Raw genomic sequence first — 27,843 nt, forward strand, 5'->3', positions numbered from 1 at the left:
AAAGTGGAAAAGCGTCTTTATTTTAAAATGATGCTAATTAATTCAATTTCTTATAGCACTTATTCTGAAACGTACAAACTTTATTCTTAATAAATGAAATCAGCAAAAAACTTGCTTCATGTTAAAGGGTGTTTTGGACTTCAAAAATGCCTTCGATTCTGTAGAGCATAATTATCTCTTCAGTCTCTTACACACACACAACCAGGGGGATTTTATCTGGAGAGACGAAGAAAAGAAAGCATGATCGGGATCTGAAGTATGTTTGCACATGCAGCCTTGCAACACAATGTGAAATATATGCTAAGGCTTTTTGAGTGGTTTCTAGTGCACGACAGTGTGGTTTTGTGAAACTGTTGAGTCATCAGTATATTAGATCTTGACATGATCTGCTGCTGTTTTATATGTCGTCCTTGTCTTGGACACCCCGTGTTTGAGGATGCGAGTGAACCTCCACACTAGTTAAAGTTTCCTTTCTTGTCAATTGGCGCCTCGCGAAACAGCTCGTCCACTTCTTCATCTGTGAAACGGTCACCCATGGTGGTCAGCAGCTCGCGGAGATGGTCCTCATGGATGAAACCTGTTACAGACGGCACATGAGGCTTTCTCTGAAGATCTTAACTTCTGAGTCATTATAAAGAAAATCAGGTGCCATTTGTGTCTTTCAGAAATGGATACAAATTTCTGACAATTAACAGTTGATGACAGGTTTTACTATAATAATATAAACTATTTTTTAAACAGATCAACAAAAATCCAATAAATGTATTAGTGACCATGGACCACAAAACCAGTCATAATGATCAAGGTTTTTTTTTTTTTTTGAGTTTTGCGTTAGCAGGGCAAAGCGTTGTGGGTTCAAGTCGTTTCAAGGACCACCTGACTGGTAGAATGTATGGGTTCTGAATGCATTTTGCGTTAGTACAAGTGGGGATAAAAGGTCGGCTGCAATGTACAAACAAAAAAACCATCTTATGAGATAATAGTTCACCCCCAAACAAACTATGTATATTCTTGAATGAGGATGCAAAAAACAGTCGCTATTTGAGAACATCCCCTTTAAAGTCGGTCTGCTAGGCAATGCATATTACTAAGCAAAATATAAATTTCGATAAATATACATAATCTTTACACAATATTTTCATAACTATCTTTTCTTGATATCCGTTTTGGGTGGCATAAAAGAAATTCATTAACTTGACCCATACAATGTATGTGTTGGCTATTGCTACAAATATATCCGTGCTACTTATGACTGCTTTTGTGTTCCAGGGTCACATTTTATTTTGAATGTTTTTCCCTCATCATGATGATGCTTTTTTTGGTCTGTCCTTTAAGGTCAGTGTTATTTGAATATCATTGAAATACTATTATAATTTTTATTAATATTTTGAATTAGTTATTTTTATATGATTTTTTTTTTATTTAATTTTAGTCAAATGTTTAATAATTTTATTGTTTTTGTCATTTTTTTAAAAAACGTTTTTATAGTGTTTATTTTGTTTTATTCTTTCATTAAAGTTTAATTAAAATGTCATTAAAATGTCTTATAACTATAACTGTAAAAGTTCATTTTAATGTAATGAACTATTTCAGAAATATAAATCTTTTAATCTAACAATCTAAAATTTTTTAAATTTAAAAACTTAAAAATCATAAATATCATCAGTTCCCATGATCTTGTTCGGTAAATTTGCTCTTTCTGAGAAGCTTGTAGTTTCGTGACTTTGCGAAGCAGGCTTATAGTCATTTTAAACTGTGACTCCTCTTACCTTCATGAGGGCATAATTATACCAAAACATGATTTAGATCTATTAATTGAGCTTGAGATGGCACGATACAGTTAATTAGCACACAAGCACATTATTTGTGACTAGGATAAAGGCTGTACCAGAAGCGGTCTTCCGTCGAAACACGTGAAGGCGTTTTCGGATGACATCTTCAGGATCAGTGCCGTTGTCAGACGTTCTCCAAACATGTGGAGGAACATGGTGTGGAGTTGATGGAACCTTGGGAGCTTCGCTCATCCTTATCCCTCCAGGTTACTCGTCAGAAACACGGGTTCTTTCCCTGCAGAAACACGAATACATGCTCAGATGCAGGGCTGGTTGAAATGGTTGATATTTTGCATGTTATTTGGCCTGCCAGAATAGTATTGGGTCAACAGATATTACTAGGTGGAGCACAATTAATGATTTTTTTTTTTTTTTGTCTCTAAATAAATAAAATAATTCAGACTGAAACATGGATATTATTGGATGGCACAAAAAACGTATTTCCACAACTAATGTCATATTTTCAGTTCAAAAGAAAAAATTAATCATTTATAATCATATATATATATAGATATATAGACCATATATATTTAAAAAAAAAAAAAAAAAAAAAAAAAAAAATACATGCAAAAAAGATTACAAAATTACACACAAAAAAAAACTTTACAAGCTACAGTAAAAGGTCATATTTCAAATCAAAATCTAAATAAAAAATGAAGCCTATAATTAAATAACTGAATAAATATTTACACAGATAGATAGATTACCCAGAGAGGCCAGCATGGTCGTGTAGATCCTCTTTATCAGATGAATCCGTCTCTGTTCTGATCGATCATGTTGAAGGCCTCTTTGAACTCCTGGATCTGTGATTGGTCGAACATGGCGAAGACGTTGGACGTGGCCCTCTGTGGCCGCTTCTTTGTGGTCTTTCCTTTGGCACGCTTGGCAGAAAACACTCACCACCGCTTTTTCTTCTTCCGCAGAAGGAAGAGATAAGAGATTAAATTCAACAGAGTCCACTTATCAAAGTCTGGAGGACAACACACAATACCATAGGGAGCAGTGCCATCGGCACAAGTATGAACGGACAAAGATAGTGGTTTTCAGTGTACAAACATTACACGAAAAACCACTCCGTATATTGCATTCAGTCTTATATCATAATAAGTTACGAGGCACATTTGATGCTGTCAGAATGAAATTGACATGAATTTTCAAGCAGAAGCATCCTTTGGTGTGACACGCTATAATTCATTGAACACCATTTTTTCTTTTTGTTTTTTTGTAATTCTCCTAAAAGTACAGAATTAAAGGGTCTACTATAGGAACACTTATACTCAAAACAATTCATGTCAAATCACGTCCAATTAAATGACTAAATTAAGGTAGTAAAAGCAAATAGCCACACTATATTATAATATAAGCCTACATACAATAAACAATAAAAAAAATTGTGAGGTATTAATAATTTTAATTAAATATGTGATGTTTAAAAAATAAAATAAAAAATATTTATTTGTTTATTTTATTAAGTAATTTTTCCATATATATTGCATATTATAATATATTATATAAATATTACGGAATATATGGTCAAATGTATACATAACCTAAATGGTCATGTTACATAACCTATATACACGTTTCCTTATATACACACAGGACCTCTCAAACCTTGCTGTTCAAGTGATACCGACTTGACATATTTTTCCTGAAACTCTATAATACATTTAAACTGCGTGAGACATTTACAAAATCAACCTGTTTCAGAAGTTAGAAACTGACACTATGGCATATCCATTTAACTATTAACAAAGCCAGCAATGATTAGGAATTTTACAGCCAAGCTGTACCTTGTTTTTGAGTTGAAAAGCGTTAGAGAAGGTCTGTTCCACCCTGTGCTGAAGGGAAGTTTGTTTGGTGTGTATCAGGCGTTTCTTCTGCTCCACACAGTCCCTGTTCCTACAGCCTCGCCAATAAGGTCAGCGTCCCGCAGCCGGGCGCGTCTGGAGCCTTTAGCCATACAAGGCAAAGGAATCTGAGAGCGGCAGACCTCACATATCCTGAGAAACAGCAGAGCGTTTTCACAATGACCAGAAGGAGGCCTTATTTAGCAAACCAATGACTGAGTGTGCAGCACAAAAGAAACATTTCCTTCAGCAGGCAGAGCAGATGAAGGCTTCTACAGGACTCTCACTTCAGGCCGGCTGAGGGTTTTGCATTTTAGGGAAAAAACATTCAAATTTATGAGCTGCTGGCTTGGTAACGTGCGATACATCCTCGTTATCGCCATTCGTCTTCTTCTCAGATATATACATACATGAATGAATTTATTATATCATTCCCATAGAAAAATCCAGAGCTACGGAAATGTCTCTGCTGCAGGCAGTGTTTGTTTAAATGGTAAAAACAAAAAGAATATGTGTAAAAAGTAGATGCATGAATTGCATAAGTTGAAAAATAGTGTGATGATGTGTAATAGTAGCATGTTACAAAAGGTCACAATATTTTTCATGTTTGTGCATAAGCATAATGTGTATTTATATTTACTATGTATTTTTGTGTATAAAGACAGAATTTCAATATTAAATATTCATATTTTTAGTCATTAAATTAAGTATTTTTGATACTAATTTGAATATTATTGGGAAAATATTTAAATTCTATTAATATTTTATGATGTCTTTTAAGGTTAAATTTATTTTTCTGTTTAGTAATGAATTATTAGAAGTGTTTATTTATTTCAAATGTTTATTGTATACTAATTTTAATATGATTAAGTGTTTATTATTAATTATTATTTTAATTATTCATTATTTTTTATATTTTAAAATTTGTTCTGTAAGATGTTTTATATATTAAATATATATACAGTACAGGTCAAAAGTTTGGAAACATTACTATTTTTAATGTTTTTGAAAGAAGTCTCTTCTGCTCATCAAGCCTGCAATTATTTGATCAAAAATACAGAAAAAACAGTAATATTGTGAAATATTATTACACTTAAAATAATATTTTCCTATTTGAACTATACTTAAAAAAAATATTTATTCCTGTGATGCAAAGCTGAATTTTCAGCATCATTACTCCAGGCCTTCAGTGTCACATGTAACATCCAGTCTATCACATGAATCATTTAGAAATCATTCTAATATGTCAGATTTCTTATGCGTGTTGGAAACAGTTCTGCTGTCTAATATATTTGATGAATAAAGGAACTGCATTTATTCAAAATAAAATAAAAATTCTAATAATATATATTCTAATAATATATTTTCTTACTATCACTTTTTATCAATTTAATCCATCCTTGCTGATAAAAGTAATTGATTTTATTTAAAAAAAAAAAAAAGAAAAAAAAAAATACTGACCATTAAGTGTATTTGTTATTACAAAATATTTTATATTTTAAAAACAATAGCTTCTTTTTTTTTTTTTGACGCTTTTTATTCATCAAAGGATCCTAAAAAGTCATCAACATGTTCTGAAAAAAATATTAAGCAGCAGAACTGTTTCCAGCTTTGATAATGAATCCTCATATTAGAATGATTTCTAAAAGGATCATTGTGATAATGATCCTAAAAATTCAGCTTTGCATCACAGAACTAAATGATAATTTAAAGTATAATCAAATTTAAAAACATTATTTTCAATTGTAATAACTATACACAATATTACATTTTTTTTCTGTATTTTTGATCAAATAAATGCAGCATAAAAAAACACTAAAAAAAACATTAAAAACACTAAAATTTTAACAAATATTTTAAAAATTTCAAAATATAATTAAAAAATATATTAATTATTTAATTTAATTTTAATTTATTTTTTATTTTAATTTATTTAAAATTTATTCATTTATAATCTAAATGTATTTGATTTATTTATTTTAAAATGTTTTAAATTTGCACTGTAAGATACTTTTTGATGATATTTGAATATCTGAAGATATTCTTTGGTTATTTTAATCAAATGTTTGTATTAAAAATATTTTAATTTAATTTGTATTTGTATGCACATTTATTTTAAACATTTTTATTGTTTATGTATTTTAATCTATTTATTATTTTTTGTTTGCACATTCCCATGTTTATCTAAATCTAAATGTTTATCCAAAGTGGTTTGTAGTAAATATATATATATATATATATATATATATATATATATGTGTGTGTGGTGTGTGTGTGTGTGTGTGTGTGTGGTGTGTGTGTGTGTGTGTGTGTAAATGTATATTGCTTTACATGCCCCACATAATTTTCTAAAATCTAAATGATGTTAAGTATATCCAATCAAACAAGCGCAACAAACCCCGCCCCCAAGCGTCTTCAGACAGTGATTGGTTCAGACCGTTGAGCGGCAAAAGTTACTGTTTCCTTTGAGGCACGGAGAGGTTCCTCCAGCAGGGTTCGCGGATCTGAATCCTCACTGAGCCGCATTCAAGATATGTGTTATATAAACTATACAATATATAAAAATTGTAAAAATCATTTTATTAATTGATACCTGACATATAAATAAAAATGTGCACCATCATCTACTACAAAATTGTTATTAAAAGCCTCATCTGATTAATTCACTGCTGAGAAAAGTAACGTGTATCACGTGACAACACTTTTCTCCCAGAAGCGATTTGGATATTTTTTTCACCTGCAGTAATTATACTGAGAACTGTAATATTATCAGACTGAAATAACACAGAATGAAAAGTAGATGTAAAATAATTATTATTTATACCGATCGTGCCTGGCCAATCACAAACCAGATTTGCGCCCCTAACCCCGCCCATTCTGTCACTCCGTCGATGCTCATCGCTCTTCTAGCGCGTATTGTGTTTCTAAGGGTTGGACCATGGACTTTATGGGTTGGATGTTTCGTGTGTATCTCCGGCAGATACAAACACTTCCTGAAACACAGCTGTCAAGTCTGCTATGGAAACACAGTTTTAACTGCGTTTGAATGGGAAATGGTCCGTGTGTTTGTGTTCTCTCCGCGGCCGAGGTGGGAGTAAATGCAGCTTTGGTTGTTTATTCCTGTCTTGGAGGTGAGATGTAATGATCTAATCTCAGTCTCGTGATACCTGCGCAGGTGGACTGACCTCCGCTGACCTCTAATGACCTGTGCTGACCCTCACACCTGTCCGTCAGGATCGTCAAATCTGCACCTAAAGTCATGAACAATTCAAACGACTGCAAGAAGGCGGAGCCCAGAGTCAACGAGAAGAAATGTTGTGAGTTATTGTTATTATTTATGATCATTTCAATATTTTGAGATTCAGTGTATTGATTCATTTATTTGTGAGGATTCAAATTAGTAACCTTTTAGTTTTCAGCTTAGATCTAGGCTGGCTACTGAACTGAACTCATATGTAGCTAAATGTAATATAAATAAATAAATATAATATAATATAAAATAAAATAAAAAATATTAGATGAATAAATGCTGCCTTGGCAACTAACTAAAATATATAGGTTTAAGCTGAAGTACTAAATTATTAAAACTAAAACTGAAATAAAATTAAGTAAGCTATATAGAAATATATATATATATATATACACACACACAAAAGTGTTGGCCCCCGTCCTGATTTCTTATTTTTCGCATGTTTGTCACACTTTAATGTTTCAGATCATCAAACTAATTTAAATATTAGTCAAAGATACACAAGTGAACACAACAGGCATTTTTAAATGAAGGTTTTTATTGTTTAAGGGAAAACAAAATCTCCAAAACTGCATGGCCCTGTGGTGTGAAGAAGTGTTTTGCCCCCCTGTTAAAAAACTGTGGTTTATCAGACCTGAGTACAATTTCTCTAGCCCACATCCAGACCTGATTACTGCCACAAAACCTGTTCGTGTGCAATCAAGAAATTTCTTAAATAGGACCTGCCTGACAAAGTGAAGTAGATCAAAAGATCCCTCAAAAGCTAGACATCATGCCGAGATCCAAAGAAATTCAGAAACAAATGAGAAAGAAAGTAATTGAGATCTATCAGTCTGGGAAAGGTTATAAAGCCATTTCTAAAGCTCTGTGACTCCAGAGAACCACAGTGAGAGCCATTATTCACAAATGAAGAAAACTTGGAACAGTGGAGAACCTTCCCAGGAGTGACCGGCTGACCAAAATTACCCCAAGAGCACAGCGACGACTCATCCAAGAGGTCACAAAAGACCCCACAACAACATCCAAAGAACTGCAGGCCTCACTTGCCTCAGTTAAGGTCAGTGTTCATGACTCCACCATAAGAAAGAGACTGGGCAAAAATGGTCTGCATGGCAGAGTTCCAAGAAGTAAATCACTGCTGAGCAAAAAGAACAAAGGCTCGTCTCCGTTTTCCCAGAAAACATCTTGATGATCCCCAAGACTTTTGGGAAAAGACTCTGTGGACTGACGAGACAAAAGTTAAACTTTTTGGAAGGTGTGTGTCCCATTACGTCTGGTGTAAAAGTAACACCGCATTTAAGAAAAATCATACCAACAGTAAAAACATGGTGATGGTAGTGTGATGGTCTGGGGCTGTTTTTGCTTGCTTCAGGACCTGAAGACCTTGCTGTGATAAATGGACACCATGAATTCTGCTGTTTACCAAAAATCCTGAAGGAGAATGTCCGGCCCTCTGTTCATGACCTCAAGCTGAAGCGACTTGGGTTCTGCAGCAGGACAACGATCCGAAACTCACCAGCAAGTTCCACCTCTGAATGGCTGAAGAAAAACAAAATGAAGACTTTGGAGTGGCCTAGTCAAAGGTCCTGACCTGAAATCCTGTTGAGATGCTGTGACATGACCTTAAAAAGGCGGTTCATACTCGCAAACCCTCCAATGTGGCTGAATTACAACAATTCTGCATAGATGAGTGGATCAGAATTCCTCCACAGCGCTGTAACAGACTTATTGCAAGTTATCGCAAACACTTAATTGCAGTTGTTGCAGCTAAGGGTGGCCCAACCAGTTATCAGGTTTAGGGGGCAAACACTGGGCCATGCAGTTTTAGATTTTGTTTTCCCTTAAAAATAAAAACCTTCATTTATAAACTGCATGTTGTGTTCCCTTGGTGCTTATCTTTTACTAATATTTAAATTAGTTTGAAGATCTGAAAACATTAAAGTGTGACAAACATGCGAAAAATAAGAAATCAGGACGGGGGCCAACATTTTTTTCACACACCACTGTATGTGTGGTATATATATAAAGCTAGAAAGTGCAAAATAATTTAGCAAAGTTACTAAAAAACTTAAATTGACAATATAAAAAATTAAAGCAAATTCAAACTGTTACTAAATAACTATAATAATATAGAAATAATATTATACGTATGCATGGAGGGTATAATGGGTTTGCTGTTGAGCTGCTGTTTTCTTCTCAGCAAACATGTGCCAGTTATTAACTACAGGATGTCTCCGGCTACTCTCATGCATATTTGATAAGGAAATTAAAGTCAATAACTTCAGCAGCATGAAAGCCTTATGCCCTCAGTGAAATCCTCATGAAACTGTCACTTATTTCCCAGGCATGAGAAACATCTGAACTGTGTGCAACTGTTATGAGTCTAAATATGATGACCTGTTAACAGAATGTTCACCTGATATCATTATACTGGTTTGTCCTGCACTGAGAAGGGAATTGTTAAAAGTAAGTGTTTGTTTTTTTCATAGCATGGGCGTCATACATGACTAACTCCCCTACTGTCATCGTATTGATCGGCCTTCCCGCCAGAGGAAAGACATACATATCTAAGAAGCTGACCCGATACCTCAACTGGATCGGGGTTCCCACGAAAGGTGAGAGAAAAACTGAGAGTTGTTCTGAGTGGGAGCTCCCTTCAACATACTTCTGTGTTTATAATTACTTATGCAGTTTTCCTGGGGAAGAAACACCAAAAATTATTTTCTTATTCAATTCAATAAAAAGTTAAATAACTGAATTGATTCAAATAATTTTTAAAAAGTTAAATAATTCAATTCAATAAAAAGTTAAATAACTCAATATAACTATTACATGGTTTTCAGGAAGCTTGTTTCCACCACAAGATAAAAAAATAAATAAAAAAAAATTAAAAGGTATTTGCGACTTTTTAATTTAACAATTCTGACTTTTATTTTTTCCTCATTCTGAATTGTGACACACAATTCTGAGAAGAAGAGATATGTTATACAATTTTTCTTTTAATGCTGAGAAAAAAATACAAAAAGCTAAAGTTAAATAAAAAAGTAAGAATTGTAAGAGGGGGGATAAACTTTGCAATTGTGAAAAATTCATAATTTTGAGATATAAACAAGCATTCGTGAGAAAAAGTAAGAATTGCGAGGTATACACTTGCATTGGTTGGAAAAAGTAAGAATTTCAAGGTACAAACTTGCATTTGTGAGAAAAAGTTTGCATTTGCGCGAAAAAGTAAGAATTGCGAGGTATAAATTTGCTAAACTTGTATTTGCGAGAAAAAGTTTGTATTTGCGAGAAAAAGTAAGAATTGTGAGATGTTAACTTGCATTTGCGAGAAAAATTTTGTATTTGCAAGAAAAAGTAAGAATTGTGAGATAAAAAAAAATCACAATTCCTTTTTTTTATCAAAGAAAAAAAACAGGTGCAAACTAGCAATTTTACAGGTTTATAACTTGCAAAGTCAGAGTTGTGAGATAAAAACTCAGAATTGCAAGAAAAAAAATTCCAATGACCTTTTTTATTTCTTATTCCATCACAGAAAAAAAAAAAAACAACAATTGCAAGATATAAACACACAATTACGAATTTATACCTTTTTAGCTTTGGTATGTTTTTAGCATTGGCACTGGATCTATAAAAGATATTATACTATTATGTTTGTTTGGTTTCTGTCAGTTTTTAACCTGGGCGTTTATAGACGTGAGGCGGTACAGTCGTACAAGTCTTACGACTTCTTCCGTCACGACAATAAGGAGGCCATGAAAATCAGGAAGTGAGTATCCACACCGTTACACCTACATTACACAAATACCTCCGACATGAGTATGTTTCTACAGCAGTCTGTGTCAGTCACTTCAGGAAATGATCAGGAGAAGTTTTGAGTTTGCACTGTGACATAATGTCATATTCACATCAAACTATGTGTCGAAAAAGAAAGAATAAGCAGTTTTTATTTGATTTTGATTGTTCTGATATGATGGGCATTTGTTTTCCTCCCTCCTCAAACTGATAAATCGAGTCAGTATCAGTCTGTGCTGTTGAGTTTAATGTGATTGTGGCGGTTCTGATGATTGGTCTTCTGTTTGTTTCTCACAGACAGTGTGCTATCGTGGCTCTACAGGATGTGAAATCCTTATCCTGAATGAGGAGGGAGGGCAGATCGCTGTAAGTTCTGCTCTTTAGACTTCACACATACTGAAACTACTAATCACGTGTGCTGGAGTGTTTTGTGTTATTTGTCTTGCATAAATATAAAACCATAAGTTGGGTTTTCAAGTGGTAATCACTGCATCAGATCAGTGGTGTCATTTCAAAATAATTTTTGGTTAATAGAAAATGAAGCTGAAATAAAATATAAAAATAGATGAAAAATATAGAAAGAGGAAGGCCGCTTTGGCAAACAACGAAATTAAATCTACTACAAAACTAAATAAAAAAATATCTGAAATATAAGTAAATAATGCTAAATAAAATATTTAAAAAAAATCACAAAATCACATAATATAGTTATTACAACTTAATAAAAAAATTTACTAACATTATTAAAATTTCTTAAACTAAAATAAAAATAAATAAATTAAATATAAATATTGAAAAAAATATATATAAAAATGGCAAAAGTTCATAATAGAATCACCATGATTTACAAATCAATATTAAAAATTAGCAACTAACCTGAAATACATTTAAGATCAAGTAAAATTATAAAAACTACTAAAAACTGGAATGAAAATCAATTGAAACAGAAATATTTTAAAAATAATTAAATGACAAAAAAGTAATAAAACTAATACAAATTAAAATAAATGAAAGCTAAATGTAAATATTAAAAGAAATTAAAATGCTGTATTGGCAACTAACTAAAATAAACTAAACTAAAAATAAAAATACTGTAAACTGAAATAAAAATGAGTGAAAGCTAAATACAGCTAAATACAATTTCTAAAAGTGAGAAAATTATTAGAATGAAAATATAAAAATAAAGCTAATTTAAATGATTAATACATACTATAATAATAACATTTAATAATTAATTAATAATAAATTAATTAATTAATAAATAAATAAATAAATAAATAAAAAAAAATTATTATATATAAATAAAATGTAAATATCACTGCCCCAGATGCTGTTTAAACTTTTCATCATATCACATTGTCATTAAAAACTCAGATCTATACCTTCATTTCATAAATATTGGCCATGCCAATTTCTATACCAGTCAAACAGAGCATAAAAGAAATAAATATCATTACAATCATTTCAATTGCTTTAGAGGCTTCTATGACACCTAATTGCACTTGTGACATAAGCTAATTATTCTAAATGTTTGATTATATTTGATGAGATATTTCCTAATTTATTTCTTTTCACTTCTCTTGTCAGGTTTTTGATGCCACAAACACAACCAGAGAGAGAAGGAGCCTCATCCTGAGTTTTGCCAAGGAAAATGCATATAAGGTCAGAGGTTGTGTGAATATTCATTCTCTTACTGAAATATTAGCGGTTCTTCTGTAGCAGTCGTCAGGAAGTGTTCAGAGCATCCAGAGATCAGTAAAGCTCCTCCGTCAGCCTAGTTTGCCCTTCATAAACCTGAATAGAAACCTTCTTGCAGTCTTTGATGGGATTCTTTTTGGTTTTGTTTCCAGGTGTTTTTTGTCGAATCGTTTTGTGACGACCCAGAAGTCATCGCTGCCAACATACTGGTGAGTGTCACCGTTAATATTCATCACTGCTGTTATATCAGAAAAGGTTTTCAGGGTTATATAACATAAAATGTTTGAGTTTTTGTCCTCATTTAGAAGTCGCTTTGGATAGAGGGTCTGCTAAATGACATTTTCTTCATTTTATTATAGTTATGCAGCTTTTAGGAGCTCACATAAATTGAGAGACTGTAGGAAATATTTGAGCTTTGAAAAAAAAAAAAATTAAATTCTTTAAAAAAGAAATATACACATTGCACAGCTACATCTACACATTTCACCCTGATTATTTATTAAAGTACAGTTATAGATAAACTTATATATCTTGATGATGAGCAAAATGAAGTTAATTGTTGGACAGCAGTGAGCCTGTGTTCATTAATGTGATGGCAGGATGTGAAAGTTTCCAGCCCTGATTATCCTGAGAGAGACCGAGATAGCGTGATGGAGGATTTCCTGAAGAGAATCGAGTGCTATAAAATCACGTATCAGCCGTTAGACCCGGATGACCATGACAAGTATGAGTTTATTTTCATTTTATAAGTATATTTCCATGTATTATTTTTCCAAAACATCATCTAGTAGTTCAGTGATCTCTGAAGAGACATTTGGCAGAACTTGTCCTTGTGACCTAAACCCCATCTTAGGCTTTTCTGTTGTCATGTCACTCAGTCTCCAGCAGAGAGCAGTACAGTACTGAATTTTTTTTTTTTTAATATTCTATGTTGGTTTTGTTTGGTGATAATACTATATGTGACCCTGGAGCACAAAACCAGTTTTAAGTCTCTGGGGTATATTTGTAGTAATAGCCAAAAATACATTGTATGGGTCAAAATTATAGATTTTTCTTTTATGCCAAAAATCATTAGGATATTAAGTAAAGATCATTACATCTACATTTATGCATTTAGCAGACGCTTTTATCCAAAGAGACTTACAGTGCATTCAGGCTATAATTTTTTTTTTTACCAGTTAGTGTGTTCTCTGGGAATTGATCCCACAACTTTTTGCGCTGCTAAAGCAATGCTTTACCACTGAGCCACAGGAACACTTCATATTCCATGAAGATATTTTGTAAATTTTCTACTGTAAATATATCAAAACTCAATTTTTGATAAGTAATATGCATTGCTAAGAACTTCATTTGGACAACTTTAAAGGCACTTTTCTCAGTATTTAGTTTTCTTTGCACCCTTAGATTCCAGATTTTCAAATAGTTGTATCTCGACCAAATATTGTCTGATCCTAACAAACCACACATCAAAGCTAATTTATTCAGCTTTCAGATGATGTATAAATCTCAATTTCAAAAAATTGACCCTTATGACTGGTTTTGTGGTCCAGGGTCACGTATCATAAACGCCTCTGAATACTTTCTAATTGACTAAGTTTGTGTTAAAATAGTGTGTATATTCAAATATTAACCGAGAATCTCTGAAAATCTGTACGGATGTTTTGGACAGTCCAAGGCATTTGTGAGATTCCTCAGGAGTAGCTTTTGGTTTTAATCATAGAATAATCTGCCAAGGCTTGGAAAATTGTAACTCATTGCAGTGATTACAGACACAGCTGCCTTCAGACTTCTTCCACTAGCTTTTGTTCTCTGCTGTGAAAGTGCTCAGACAACATCCAGAAAACTGTTCAGTTCAACTTCCAACCTACAGTCTTCTTTGTTTGTGCACTTTATTATATGCTTCACTAATGTGAGGTCCAAAAAGAGAAACAACATTATGGGACAGTATATTTAATTATATACAGAAATAAGTGGAAAACCCACATTCATGTCCCTGGAATTTGTAGATTAACTCTTGTTTTAATCAACAGTGTTAGTTTATTATTTACTTCTGTATTATTCTAGTATTTATTAATGTTTTGAAAAATGGAAATCAAAAAAAAAAAAAAAAACTTTAAATTTACTTTTAGTAATTTTATTCTGTTTATTCGTTTTTCTTAGTTTTTAAATATTTTTAGTTTTTAGTTTTCATTTAATTCTGTTTTAGTTTTAGTACTTCAACTTAAACGTATATATTTCAGTTCTAATTTTTATTTAATGTTTTTGTCATTTTTTATGTTACTATTTAGATTTAGTTTATTTATTGTAAGACTTCAGCTTAAAACTTATTTTATTTTATTTGTATGCCAAGACAAAATTTCTGTTATTTTTGTTTTAATGAACAACATTTTTAGTAGTTCTATTTAATAAAAACACTGTTAATCAAGAGAATCATTTTGCCACCAAACGTACAGATATGAATTCTAAAACATATACTGTAATCCTAGCATTATACTACTTGCTATACTACAGCATATAGGATTTAAATGTAGCATCTTTACATCTTATCAGATAGCAATATCTTTTATCCTTAACAAATGAATAAATCTATAGTATTACCTACTGTACAACCACCTTATTTTACTCTGTTTGTTGTGGAGAGTCATTTTTAAAGAGTTTTCAACTCTTTTTATTAACTTTTCTCATAAACATGCTTTTTATACAAGGGAAGGGACTGTTGAAGGTAATGAGGTACAAGTTGGTTTTATGATTATGTAATGGTGATTAATTATGTTTCTCTTTTTTTAGCATGTGTCTTACACACAATTAAATGCAGGAACGGTTCCTCTGGAGTTGCCTATTGATTGTTCTGTACTCAAGAGGACAATAATGATAAAACAGCTGATATTATAGTGTGTGTGAGTGTGTGTGTGTGTGTGTGTGTGTGTGTGTGTGTGTGTGTGTGTGTGTGTGTGTGTGTGTTTTGTGTGTGTCTAAATCATTAGGCCACAAACACATGTATAACAGTTTGCAAAGGCATCTGTAAAGCCATTTCAGGGTTGTTTTTGGGCTCTTTCAGGGACCTGTCCTTCATCCAGGTGATCAACGTGGGCCAGCGTTTCCTGGTGAACCACGTTCAGGACTACATCCAGAGCAAGATCGTCTACTACCTGATGAATATTCACGTTCAGAAGCACTCCATCTACCTGTGCCGCCACGGCGAGAGCCAGCACAACATCCAGGCCTGCATCGGAGGAGATTCAGAGCTCTCCAGCAGAGGAAAACAGGTACACTTCATGGATAGATGGGCAGAATATGGCTTATTTCAGTCTCACTGATATACTGGAACACCGCCCTGCATCATATTTGGTGAATGAAATCCAGTGCATGTTACTTACTCATTTCGAGGTGCTGATTCCACAAATAATGGCTGCTTTGCTCAAGCACATCACACTATCTTACAAAATATGATGCATTTTGTAACTTATTTGCTCTCGACAACCATTTATAAGGTGATGTTCTCTTTTAGTAAACTTAACCAGCAGAAAAAACTGCCACAAATACATGAGTCCCATCTTTATATTTGTTCACTTTTAAGCCCATTTTCACATGTATGAATTATTCTGAAAACACTATTTCCATTTTTTCCACTAAGTTGAATTATACATTTTGATGACTTCTATTCATCTTTAAAATAGAAGCTTTTGACGTTGACTTCTTTTTAGTATTTTGATAAGTGCATTAAAGCTGATACATGCATACATACATACATAATAACATATATATATATATATATATATATATATAATTTGTAAAATCTTATAATTTATATAAATATATATTTAAATGAGATATGAGAGATACTTAAGATATATTTAAATGAGAAATGAGATTTGTTTGTTAGTATTTTGAATTAGGTTTTATGTTTTTTTTTTGTTTTCACTTTAATTTTAGTTGAAGTTTTAGTAATTTTGTTACTTTTTTGTAATTTCTTACTAGTTTTCTTTAAGTATAACTATAGATTTTATTGTTTTTTGTTATTATTACATTAAAAATAATATTCTTATTAATAGAATTGTTATAATTTTTTAATTCATTCAATATTAGTGTAAATTAGAAATGTTTCCTTGGCGACTGAAAAAAAAAAGTTTTTTCTTTAATATTTTCTTTTACTATAAAATAAATAAAATATATATTTATTTGCTTTATTCAGTTATTCATAAATTAATTTTTTTAGTTTTTTTTTTAAGTTTTAGTTAACTGTAGCAAAACAGAGTTGTTTGTATTTGTTAAACGTGTTGTTTTTTTACACTGTAGCACATGTAAAGCCTCTTTCATAGTCACTCTGTGTCGCTTCCCAGCATGCTCTGGGTCAGACCTTTACCACAGGTGGGTGAGAAATGTTTGCAGGCTTGTTAACGTCTTTCCCGCTCTGTGTTAGTTTTCTAAAGCCCTGCGTGGGTTTCTGGAAAACCAGAAGATCCCAGACCTGAAGGTGTGGACCAGTCAGCTCAGACGCACCATCCAGACGGCCGAGGAGCTGGGCGTCCCGTACGAGCAGTGGAAAATACTCAACGAGATCGACGCTGTGAGTTTCCTGCCACTGTTTTTATTACAGCAGCGGCCTCTGCTTTTCATATGAACACTGGGCTGTTGTTCATTACTTACCGTGATAAAACAGAGGTGTTTTCTGTTGACACGCAATTAGTCCATTTGAGTCAGATGTTTAATAGAGGTGTATCATATTTAACTCGTTTACCACAACAAAATGAATTCAGCTATATAATTGGGAAAACTTTGCCATGAGTGCAATAAAAGTCTGCTTCCACATAAGTGGGAAATAAGGTAGATGTTTAATGCTTTTAAGGAGGAGTTCACTCAAAAATGAAAATTTGCTATAGATGCCCTCACCCTCAGGACATCCAAGATGTAGATGAGTTTGTTTCTTCATCAGATTTGGAGAAATGTAGCATTCCATCACTTGCTCACCAGTGGATGCTCTGCAGTGAATGGGTGCCGTCAGAATGAGAGTCCAAACAGCTGATTAAAACATCACAATAATCCACACCACTCCAGTCCATCAGTTAACGTCATCTGAAGTGAAAAGCTGTGTGTTTGTAAGAAACAAGTCCATCATTAAGATGTTTTTAACTTCAAATAATCGCTTCCTTAATATTGCTTTCTCCAGTGAAAAACTCATCTGGTCTGCATCATGAGAGAAATCTGCACAGATCAAGAGAAACCAGTCCAAAACTGTTCTAAACAAATAATATCAGTGGATTTGATGGAACAGGACATTACGTTTTCACTGGAGGAAGCGATATTATGGACTCGTATTTTGGCCAGAAGAGACGGTTTGAAGTGAAAACATCTTTATGTATTTGTTTCTTTATAAGAAATATTGAACACGTTTGTAGAATTGTGTTCTGCTGAGGAAGGGGTCTATCTATCTATCTATCTATCTATCTATCTATCTATCTATCTATCTATCTATCTATCTATCTATCTATCTATCTATCTATCTATCTCCAAACCAGGTGAGACCCTGGGACCAACACATTCCAACACAAGCCAAAAGGTCTTGATGTTTTTACAACTGATTTGAAGATTTCTTAGTTTTTTTTTATTTGAGTATATAAGGGAAGTGACAAAACATTGCTGGGCGATTCTGTAGCCAGAAAGCCTGTAGTATGGAGTGTGTCCACACACTCTATACGATGTATTTTCCTGAAGTCAGGTGTGCATCCTTTACTCTTAGATTTATCTTTGAGAATTTGATGTCTTGTATTGATTTGATATCTTTGAATTGACTGTGTAATTGGCATAATACATAATTACCTGACTGATAATACATTGTTATATTTGATTTATTCTGATCTCTTCTGAAATCATTTTTCAAGTAGATTAATGTGTAGTGGTATTTCCGCAAATCTGCGTTCAGGACAGATCATACTGCAGCACCAGTGGATGAACCATGGAGAACACCATCAGGGGCTTCAGATTTCTGACTGTCACTGGCTTAACACGGTGTAGCTCTGTGGTTATAGGAAAAAATGCATCTTTGTTATGAGCATGCAGGGTGTAGCTCACTTAAAGGTATTATAATCGCTCTGCATCCTCTGAGTAAGATCAGAACTGAGGAGTTTGTGTCCGTGGGTTCACTATCAGCCGAGTGTAATTCCTGTGCGATACCTGCTCCCTAATGAACGAATAATAGAAAGTATGGGATTTCCAGAATACTCAAATATCTAAATTAATAAACAATCGATATCTGTGATCAGCTTTTGATTAGAAATATTGTCTAAATTTAATAATCACATGAAATTGGAGTCAGATTGAACACGGAGCTAGACTAAAATTCAAACTAAATCCTGATAAATTCAGAAGCACAAGACCGAATACGCATTAAACCCAGGACGCTGGATTCCATTTTTGGGCCGGCGGGTGGATTCTTACAGTCTGGAGTGATGTTGATTATTGTGATGTTTTCATCAACTGTTTGGACTCTCATTCTGACGGCACCCATTCACTGCAGAGCATCCACTGGTGAGCAAGTGATGTAACGCCACATTTCTCCAAATCTGTTCTGATAAAGAAACAAACTCGTGTACTGTACATTTTGGATGGCCTGCTGAGGATGACTAAATTATCAGCAAGTATTTTTGGGTGAACTATTGCTTATATTACAAAAAGAAAAAAAAAACAATCACATTATTACAAAACATCTGCAGTGATGACAGAGAACCATTTGTGCTGATTGTGCATTGTTATTTTTAATGTGTGTTTATGTCTTGCATCAGGGCATCTGTGAGGAAATGACATATGAAAAGATAAAAGAAACATATCCAGATGAATATTCTCTCAGAGACCAGGACAAATACCACTACAGATACCCAGGAGGAGAGGTATGTTCTGTACCGGTGTCACTCCTGATGAGCCATTTAGAGTTCCCACATTTTAATAATAACTCTTCATGACTTTTTTCATGACCTTTAATAATTCAGATTTGACTGATTGACTAATGAACTATTCAGACTGATTCACCGAAAAGATTCAACTCCCACTTTTTGAAAGAAGTCTTTTCTGCTCACCAAGGTTGCATTTATTTGATCATAAATACAATAAAAACAGTAAAATTGTGTAATATTATTACAATTTAAAATAACTGTTTTCTATTTGATTATATTGTAAAATGCAATGTATTTCTGTGATCAAAGCTGAATTTTCAGCATCACTCCTCCAGTCTTCAGTGTCACATGATCTTCAGAAATCATTCTAATATGATGATTTGCTGCTCAAGAAACATTTCTGATTATTATTATTAGTATAAAAACTATTAATTTCTTCAAACAAAGAGAAAAACATTCATATCTAGCATTGAGTTTTGTCTTTCTTCTCTTGCTGTAGTCCTATCAGGATCTGGTGCAGCGGCTGGAGCCAGTAATCATGGAGCTGGAGAGACAAGGCAACGTGCTGGTCATCTGCCACCAGGCCGTCATGCGCTGCCTCCTCGCCTACTTCCTGGACAAGAGCGCTGGTACATCACGCACACACGCGCACACACACACACACACACACACACACACACACACACACACACACACACACACACACTCAAATAATATCAGTCCTCTTGTGACTTACTGATGACTATAATAAGCATAAACCACTTCACACTCATCCTTTTATGTTTCACAACGGTGTGTGTGTGTTCACTGCTGTGTGTGTGCACTTTGGATGGGTTAAATGCAGAGCACGAATGGCTGTATGTCATGTCACTTTCACTTTCTTTACTTTCATATTTTGGTGTGCTTGTATTGTACAGATGATTTGCCGTATCTGAAGTGCCCCCTCCATGCGGTCCTGAAACTCACCCCAGTGGCGTATGGTATGTGTTGTTTCAATCACTTAGGCCCATCTTAAATAGCAATAATTTTAATGTTTTCTGGTTTAATATATTTTTTTAAAAATTACATCTATAATATTTAATATAAGTATTAAAATAACTTTTATTAAAATAATGTTAAAAAATTTATATGTATTTACATTTAGTCATTTAGCAGACGCTATTAACCAAAGTGACTTACAAATGAGGATGTGTATATATATATTATTAATATTTCTACTTGGAAAAAAAAAATAAAAATATATATATATATATATATATATATATATATATATATATATATATATATATATATATATAATATGTGTATATGTATGTATCTATTTATTCCAAGTAGAAATATTTATTAAAATCAAAATAAAATGTGTTTGAGAGATTGACTCAATCTATCTTATAAAAAAGTTCAAAAAATCCTCACAGTTATGTGAAATAGAGTCAATAGGGGATACTTTAGCACAGTGTTTATTGTGCTAAACAAAACTTTAGACAGTGCGCAGTTCTACGAATTAAATCAGAAAAATATTTTGTTCTAGCAGCTTTAACTGTACACTGATATTTATTGAGAGATTCCTGTAACATTTCAAAGGAAATTTGTAATTTGTCTCTCTTCCATCTGCATTCTGCTTTTCTACAAGCTTGTCTGAGAGCACATGTTTCATTCTTAAACCATGGCTGAGATAGGGACTTTTTTGTCTGATTGGAGCAACATCATTAATAATATCCAGACATACAGAATAAAAAACATCAGTCAACTCCTCTGTGTCCAAGGGGGTCCAGAAGCCTCTATAATAGAATAATAGAGGAAACTGGGCTTTTAACATATGCCTCAGCAAAACAATTTGATGACAACTCATTTATAGGATGAAAATAACAATCAGCAGATTGGCTTTTAGATACGGAAGCAGGCAGATCAAAATTAAAAAAGACAGGTCTATGATATATAATTATCCTCTGTGAACACATTACTAATTAACAAGCCCATGGATAAAACCAGATCAAGAGCATGCCCATGCCTGTGTGTGACATCACAAACAAACTGCGTTAAGTTAAAAGAATCAATGAGATCACAGAACTGCTTTCCTAAAGGGCTGGATGAGCAACACACATGGATATTAAAGTCCATAATAATTAAAAAGTTATCAGTAGTCAGAATGATATATCCTGTGGCTTAGCGGTAGAGCATAGGTAGAGCTAGTAACATTCAGATATTTTTTCAATACTTCTTTGTTTTCTGTTGCAGGCTGTAGAGTCAACATATTTGACCTGAAAGTAGAAGCTGTGAACACACACCAGGACAGACCACTCGTAAGGAGAAGCATAACCTTTACCAGACTAACCGTTTTTAGGTGTTTGCTTCAGAACAGAACATAAGCTCTCAAACATCACACAACTTCATTTGTGCAGAATGATTCCGGATGTTTATTCTGTTATGATATTTTTGGAATCACATGTTTCCTATGATCTCGCAATCTGTCTAACACAAACAGCTTGAGTAAATCAGCAGTGGAAGAGTTTCAAAGCAACAACAAACTTTTAAACTCTTTTAAGAGAAAGCTCAAGGCTGGCAGAGTGCTCTGTTTTTGCAGTGTAAGTCTGTAGGTGGGAGTTTGCCTGAAAAACACCAAACCACACTCTGTGGTCAGAGCGATTCTCGTCCCGTCTCAGAATAGTCCTGGTTTATGAATGGATATTGTTTTGGATGAGTAGTTTTAGGATGACATCAGCATCTTCTGATGGGCGGCAGTCGGGGGAGTTTCCCTCCAGCCTGAGCTTTAATTTAATGTGCATCAACATGTTTAGTTTCCACTCAGATTTTTAAAGAGCTTATATAACATGGAAAACAGAAGGTTTTTGCTCTTTAGGAAAAAAGAAGAAAAAAAAAAAAGAGTTGTTGTTGATTTAATAAGTTGACTTACACAACTCCAATCCACCCACTCATTAAAATTTAGCATAATTACATTGTACAAATGTACTATAAACAAGCTTTTTTTTCTTCATGCAAAATATAATTTAGTAACATCATACTCAAGACCTTTTTGTATAATGCATCATAAAAGTAGTTTTAATGCATTAATTATGCATTGTAATGCACCTCATAATGCATTGTATGATCTCATTAATACATTTAATTAATACAGTTATAATACATTATAATAATTATCTACTCATTTAGAAAGAATAATGCATTAAAAACACGTCAAACAAACCTTCAAATATAATAATGCATTTTAACTTTGGTTCAATAATTATAATGCATTACCATGGACATTATGAATACCTTTATAATGCATTATACATACAGGCTTTAAGTAAAGTGTTATAATTTCTTATTCTCCTTTTAACTGTCAGATGAAATGTGTCCTGGAATTATTATTATTTTTTTGCTATGTATTGTTTGGGGCTCTTTGAGAAACTAAGCTCAGAAATTGTAACCGCTATGATATCAAAACACAAAGCATGCTTGTAGCACTTTTTTGAGATCAAAATATGTCACCTATGAGATTTGCTTAGATCCAATGAGAAGGTGTTTTATTGGGGGGGGGATATTAACAGGTTATCATATTTACACATCAACACTTTAATTTCACATGCAAAGCCATTAGCCAATCATAATAGATGTAATTTACATATAGAGGTCTAAGAGCTATAATAGCTGCAGCATCCTGTTTCATTGTAAGGCTCAGAGAGAAGGTGGAAATTGTCTTGAAGAACTACACTATGATGCAAGAAACCTTGAAATATGGCCCTTTATAAACACGGCTTTTGTCCGAGTCTTCATCCACGTTCTTACATTGTGTGTTATCAGAGAAGCTCCCGACAGGAAGTACCGCCCACTCTGCTGAGGAGGAACAGCTTTACGCCACTGTCCAGTCAGGATCAAGTCAACCGGCCCCGCCTCTTCAGCGTCGGCAACCCGCCCCGCTTGACAAGCGTTCCTGTCTTATCAACCTCGCGATTCTCTGAGGCGCAGGAGAGCGAGGAGCTGAGGGAGAGCCCGGTTAGTTCTGTGTGTCTGTGATTAATGTGATTTACAACACTGAGATCTAGATCCCAAACACACACTGACAATATAAAACAAAACGCAGGCACAGTTTTGATCCAAATGCTGAAAGATATTTGATTTAATGTTTTAAAAAGAAACACATACACTACCAAAAGTTGATGAACAGTAAGATTTTGAACAGTAAGCTCACCAAACATGCATTTATTTGATCCAAAATACAGCAAAAGCATTAATATTGTGAAATATTTTTACTATTTAAAATAACTGCTTTCTATTTGAATATGTTTTAAAATTTGATTTATTTCTTGCAATCAAAGCTGAATTTTTTTAGCATCATTACTGCAGTCTTCAGTGTCACATGATCCTTCAGAAATCATTCCAATATGCTGATTTGCCATAAACATTTCTGATTATTATCATTGTTGAAAAAAGTTGTGCTGCTTCATATTTTTGTGAAAACTGTTATACACTACCATTCAAAAGTGTAGAATAAGTAAGATTAGAAACTTTTACATAGTAGTATTAATATTAGATAACATTTTTAACATTTGTTTTATATTAATAAAAGTATTAATTAGTATTTATTTTTTTATATAAAAGAAATGAATACTTTAATTCAGCAAGGATGCATTAAGTTGATCAAAAGTGACAGTACAGATGTTTAATGTTATAAAAGATTTGGATTTCAAATAAAAACTGTTCTTTTAAATTTTTTATTCATCAAAGAATCCTGAAAAAAACTGTTTACACTGTTTATTGTTGTGCTGCTTAATACTTTAGTGGATGGATGGATGGATGGACAGACAGATAGACAGATAGACAAATAGATAGATAGATAGATAGATAGATAGATAGATAGATAGATAGATAGATAGATAGATAGATAGATAGACAGATAGACAAAAATGTTGGATTAATTTGTGAATTGTTTATCGATTAATAGCACTAATAAATAAATGTATATATTATTTTTCTACCTGGAGTGTGACTAGTTAGTCAAGAGTCCCTCAAGCATTATTTATGATGTAACATCAACAAACTTACCTTTGTGCTCTGTCTTATAGGAAACACTTAACCGCTCGAAAGACACCATCCAAGAGTGACGAGACAAACAAAGCTGTGTAACGCCCGTTTTCTCCAGACATGATTCAGCCGTTGACGCCCGCTCAAAATCTGCACATGTGAACACTGCTTTATGTAATGTTAACATTTACGGCGACGCCTCTGTCCCCTCTTCTCAACCCTCATCATACGGTAAAATCACAACATGCAACAATTAATGCAGGGAAGATTCACTCGCACTGTTGAGCAGCTCGTGGGACCAATTAGAGCGGAGATGAACTGATGGAGTGGGCGTGGCTTGTGCCAGTTAAGCTGATTAGAATATTTAAAGACACAGCACATTGAATTAAGAAAGAAGGGAACATTCAAGCACTTGTTTTGATTGTCGTAACATCTGTTTTGCGCTTTTTTTCTTCATACTGCCTTAGTACTGACTGACTCAGGCCAAATTTGATTGGATATTGTGTAAATATTTGTAAAAATATGATTTTAGCTGTTAATCGTCTGTGATGTTCTTGCTGTCGTTATTTTCTCATGTATTTCTGGTTTTGATGATTGTGTAGAATGTCGTATTGATTTTAATGAATGTCTTGCGGTCGTATGATGACAGAGGAAAGGTTCGTGAAATTTATTATGCTGTTTTTTCCCCCAATAATTTTGGACAGGAGCATCAGGGTAGTTCTTATAAATAACGGTTTTAATTTTTATAAATAAGTGAAACTCAAGGAAACTTGATTCCATCTTTAACAAATGTGTCCTTTCTTTGTTTCCTTAAAACATACACACAGAATCATTAATTACAGCGTTATCTTGTCAGTGGTTTTTCAGTGGATCTGCAAGAGCGTTTAATGCTACTGAGAATATTGAAACTCATACTGTTATATTAGTTATCATTTAGCTAGATTATCTTTCATGATACAACGTTATTTATACATGCTTTTATCTTGCATCAGATCTGGAAGGATGTTTTTAAAGGTATTTTGAATTGTTTTGTTATTATAATTTGAGTTCAAGTTGTCAGATTTTTACATTTCTGACTTTAATACGCACAAAGTATGTTGAATGTTATGAATATGATGGCCTGTTGAGAATCAGAGGCTGCATTGCTCTTGCTTCTTGTGGCTTGTTATTCCGTTTGAATGCAAATATGAGTGTGATTGCATGATCGGACATGATCAGATCTGTAAGTGCCTTTGCTGTGCAACCAAAGTGTAACCAAATCAAAGCCTAAAAATACAACAGATCTCTGTGTGTGCGCAGATTCTTGGATCCAAAAAAAAAAACAAACAAACACATTTACCTCGCAGCCAAGTCCTTTATTTTAGTGTAATGTGTTATAGAAAATACATTTTGTGTTCTAGTTTCATTGCATCACAATAGCACTGTTATAGTTATGACTAAATATATATGTCATGCTAATCTATTGCTAAACAGTTTGAGATCTAAGAAAATCAGTCTGTGATACAAGTACAATTGTCTTGTCATTTAAATAACAATCAAACTACCATTGATATACTATTATACCCTCAATCATATATATATATATAATATAGTCATGTATAATAGTCATTTATTTTATTTCAAGAAAAAAACAAACAAAAAAAAAACTTTTTTATGGTTTTAGCTACCTATAATAACCTGTAATTAAAATGTTTAAATGCTTTTATAAATATATATATATTTTTACAATTATCAATTTATTTTTGTTTAACGTAGCCAAGCATTTCTGGTGAAAATGATACAGAAGACACTGAAAAGAAAGTGAATTTTTATTTATTTTGTTGTTAAGATTTATTTTTGGTGTTTTTTTTTTTGTTTTTGTTTTCTGTGGTTAATGGCTGGTTGAAGTTGTGGAATGATTTATGTTTTAATTTCCTTCGTAGTGGCCACAGTCGCACAAACAGATTTGGTTCAGACTGGTCTTCTGCCATGATGTGGAAAGCAAGGGTTATCTGAGCTTCGCAGCCACAACATTGGACAGTTTTGTTCCCACAGCTCTGGAAAATAAGTTATGTTTCCTTTTTTTGTAGAAGATTTGTAGCTTGTCCTGAAACAACTTCAAGCTAGCCATTAATATTTTTAATAGTTGTTAATACTGTTTAAGAAGAGATAAATGGGTGGAAAATAAATATTGTCATTTAGTTTTTGGCTGTACTCTTGATTAGAGGATGTTGAATTCTTGAGAAAATTATTCCAGTTATTATTGCTATTTCCTGCAGATTTGATCTAATCATGTTCTAGACAAAACAAGGTTGCAAACACATTAAAGTTTATCCCACAATAATCCCACAACAGCTCATTAATAAACTAAACCTGCTGGGCCTAAACAGTTCCCTCTGTAATAGGATCCTGGACTTTCTAACTGGAAGACCTCAGTCAGTCCGTAGCCCCTTCCACACTGTGATTCTGGAAAATACACTGGTAATGAGTCCCGGCAATTGTTCCCGGGTCGCTAGATTTTGCCCCTTTCACACTGCCAGTGATTACCCGGAATATGTGTCACATCAGGATGTGACGTGTAATGTACGAGTTAAAAACGCCAGGCATGTTAACACTCACTTAAGCTGGCAAAGGATCTCAGCTTCAGTGCGGATAGTGAAGCTTACTGATCTCTGCTTCATTACAGTTTGCACATATTTTTTCATCGCAAACGTTGATCTGCCTTCAAAAGACCCGGTAAAAGAGTCACATGATAATGTGCGTCATCACTACAACACACCCTTTACGGCATTGGTTCTGGCTTTTGTTCACACAGAGCTCGTTCCGGGACTGAACCCGGCAATGGTACTAGGTCCCCAACCCGGGATAGATCCCGGAATCAATCCTGGGATGTGTTTGCGTTCACACAGAAGGCGATCCGATTCAGTTGTTAAGTGGTGACGCAAGAATCGCTGTTTCCGGGTCCAAGCCTCAACTCGCTTCACTTGAGAATACTACCTAAGCAGCCGTTTATGAGCACTGTTTATTTATATTATATTTAAGCTAAACATTTTCAGATTTACGGTGTACACTACAGCATGCTCGCAGCATCCCAAACACAAATCATTTTTATATTTATTTATTTTTATTTATATTTTCATTGTCTGACTATCTGGGATTTCGGTATATAGGAGTATATTTTTTTGGTAGTATTATATCGCATTGTGAGTGTATATTAGCACCTTTTGTTGTTTTCTCGTGGTACCTGTATCTGATAGAGTCCCTTTAAATGTCCCTTTAAAATGGGAAAAACTTCGCAAACTTATCCTGTGTATAACATATAATATTGCATACATGTTTTGAGCCAAAATGTCTACTATTAACGGCCACAACAACTTGAGCACTACCACACTGAGCACAGGTGCCCCACAAGGCTGTGTGCTCAGCCCGCTGCTCTTCACACTGCTGACTCACGACTGCACTGCCAAGTTCAGCTCCAACCACATCATCAATTTGGCGGATGACACAGCGGTGGTATGTAGGTTTCA

The 27,843-nt window shown here is 33.6% G+C and overlaps 2 pseudogenes; one reads left to right on the forward strand and one right to left on the reverse strand.

Annotated features, from left to right (window-relative positions):
• Positions 1–369: 369 nt before the first annotated feature.
• LOC122141892 lies at positions 370–6,943 on the reverse strand (annotated as a pseudogene).
• LOC109054004 lies at positions 6,597–25,619 on the forward strand (annotated as a pseudogene).
• The last annotated feature ends 2,224 nt before the right edge of the window (positions 25,620–27,843 follow it).

The sequence above is a fragment of the Cyprinus carpio genome, chromosome B23, assembly GCF_018340385.1.
Source record: "Cyprinus carpio isolate SPL01 chromosome B23, ASM1834038v1, whole genome shotgun sequence".
NCBI lineage: Eukaryota > Metazoa > Chordata > Actinopteri > Cypriniformes > Cyprinidae > Cyprinus > Cyprinus carpio.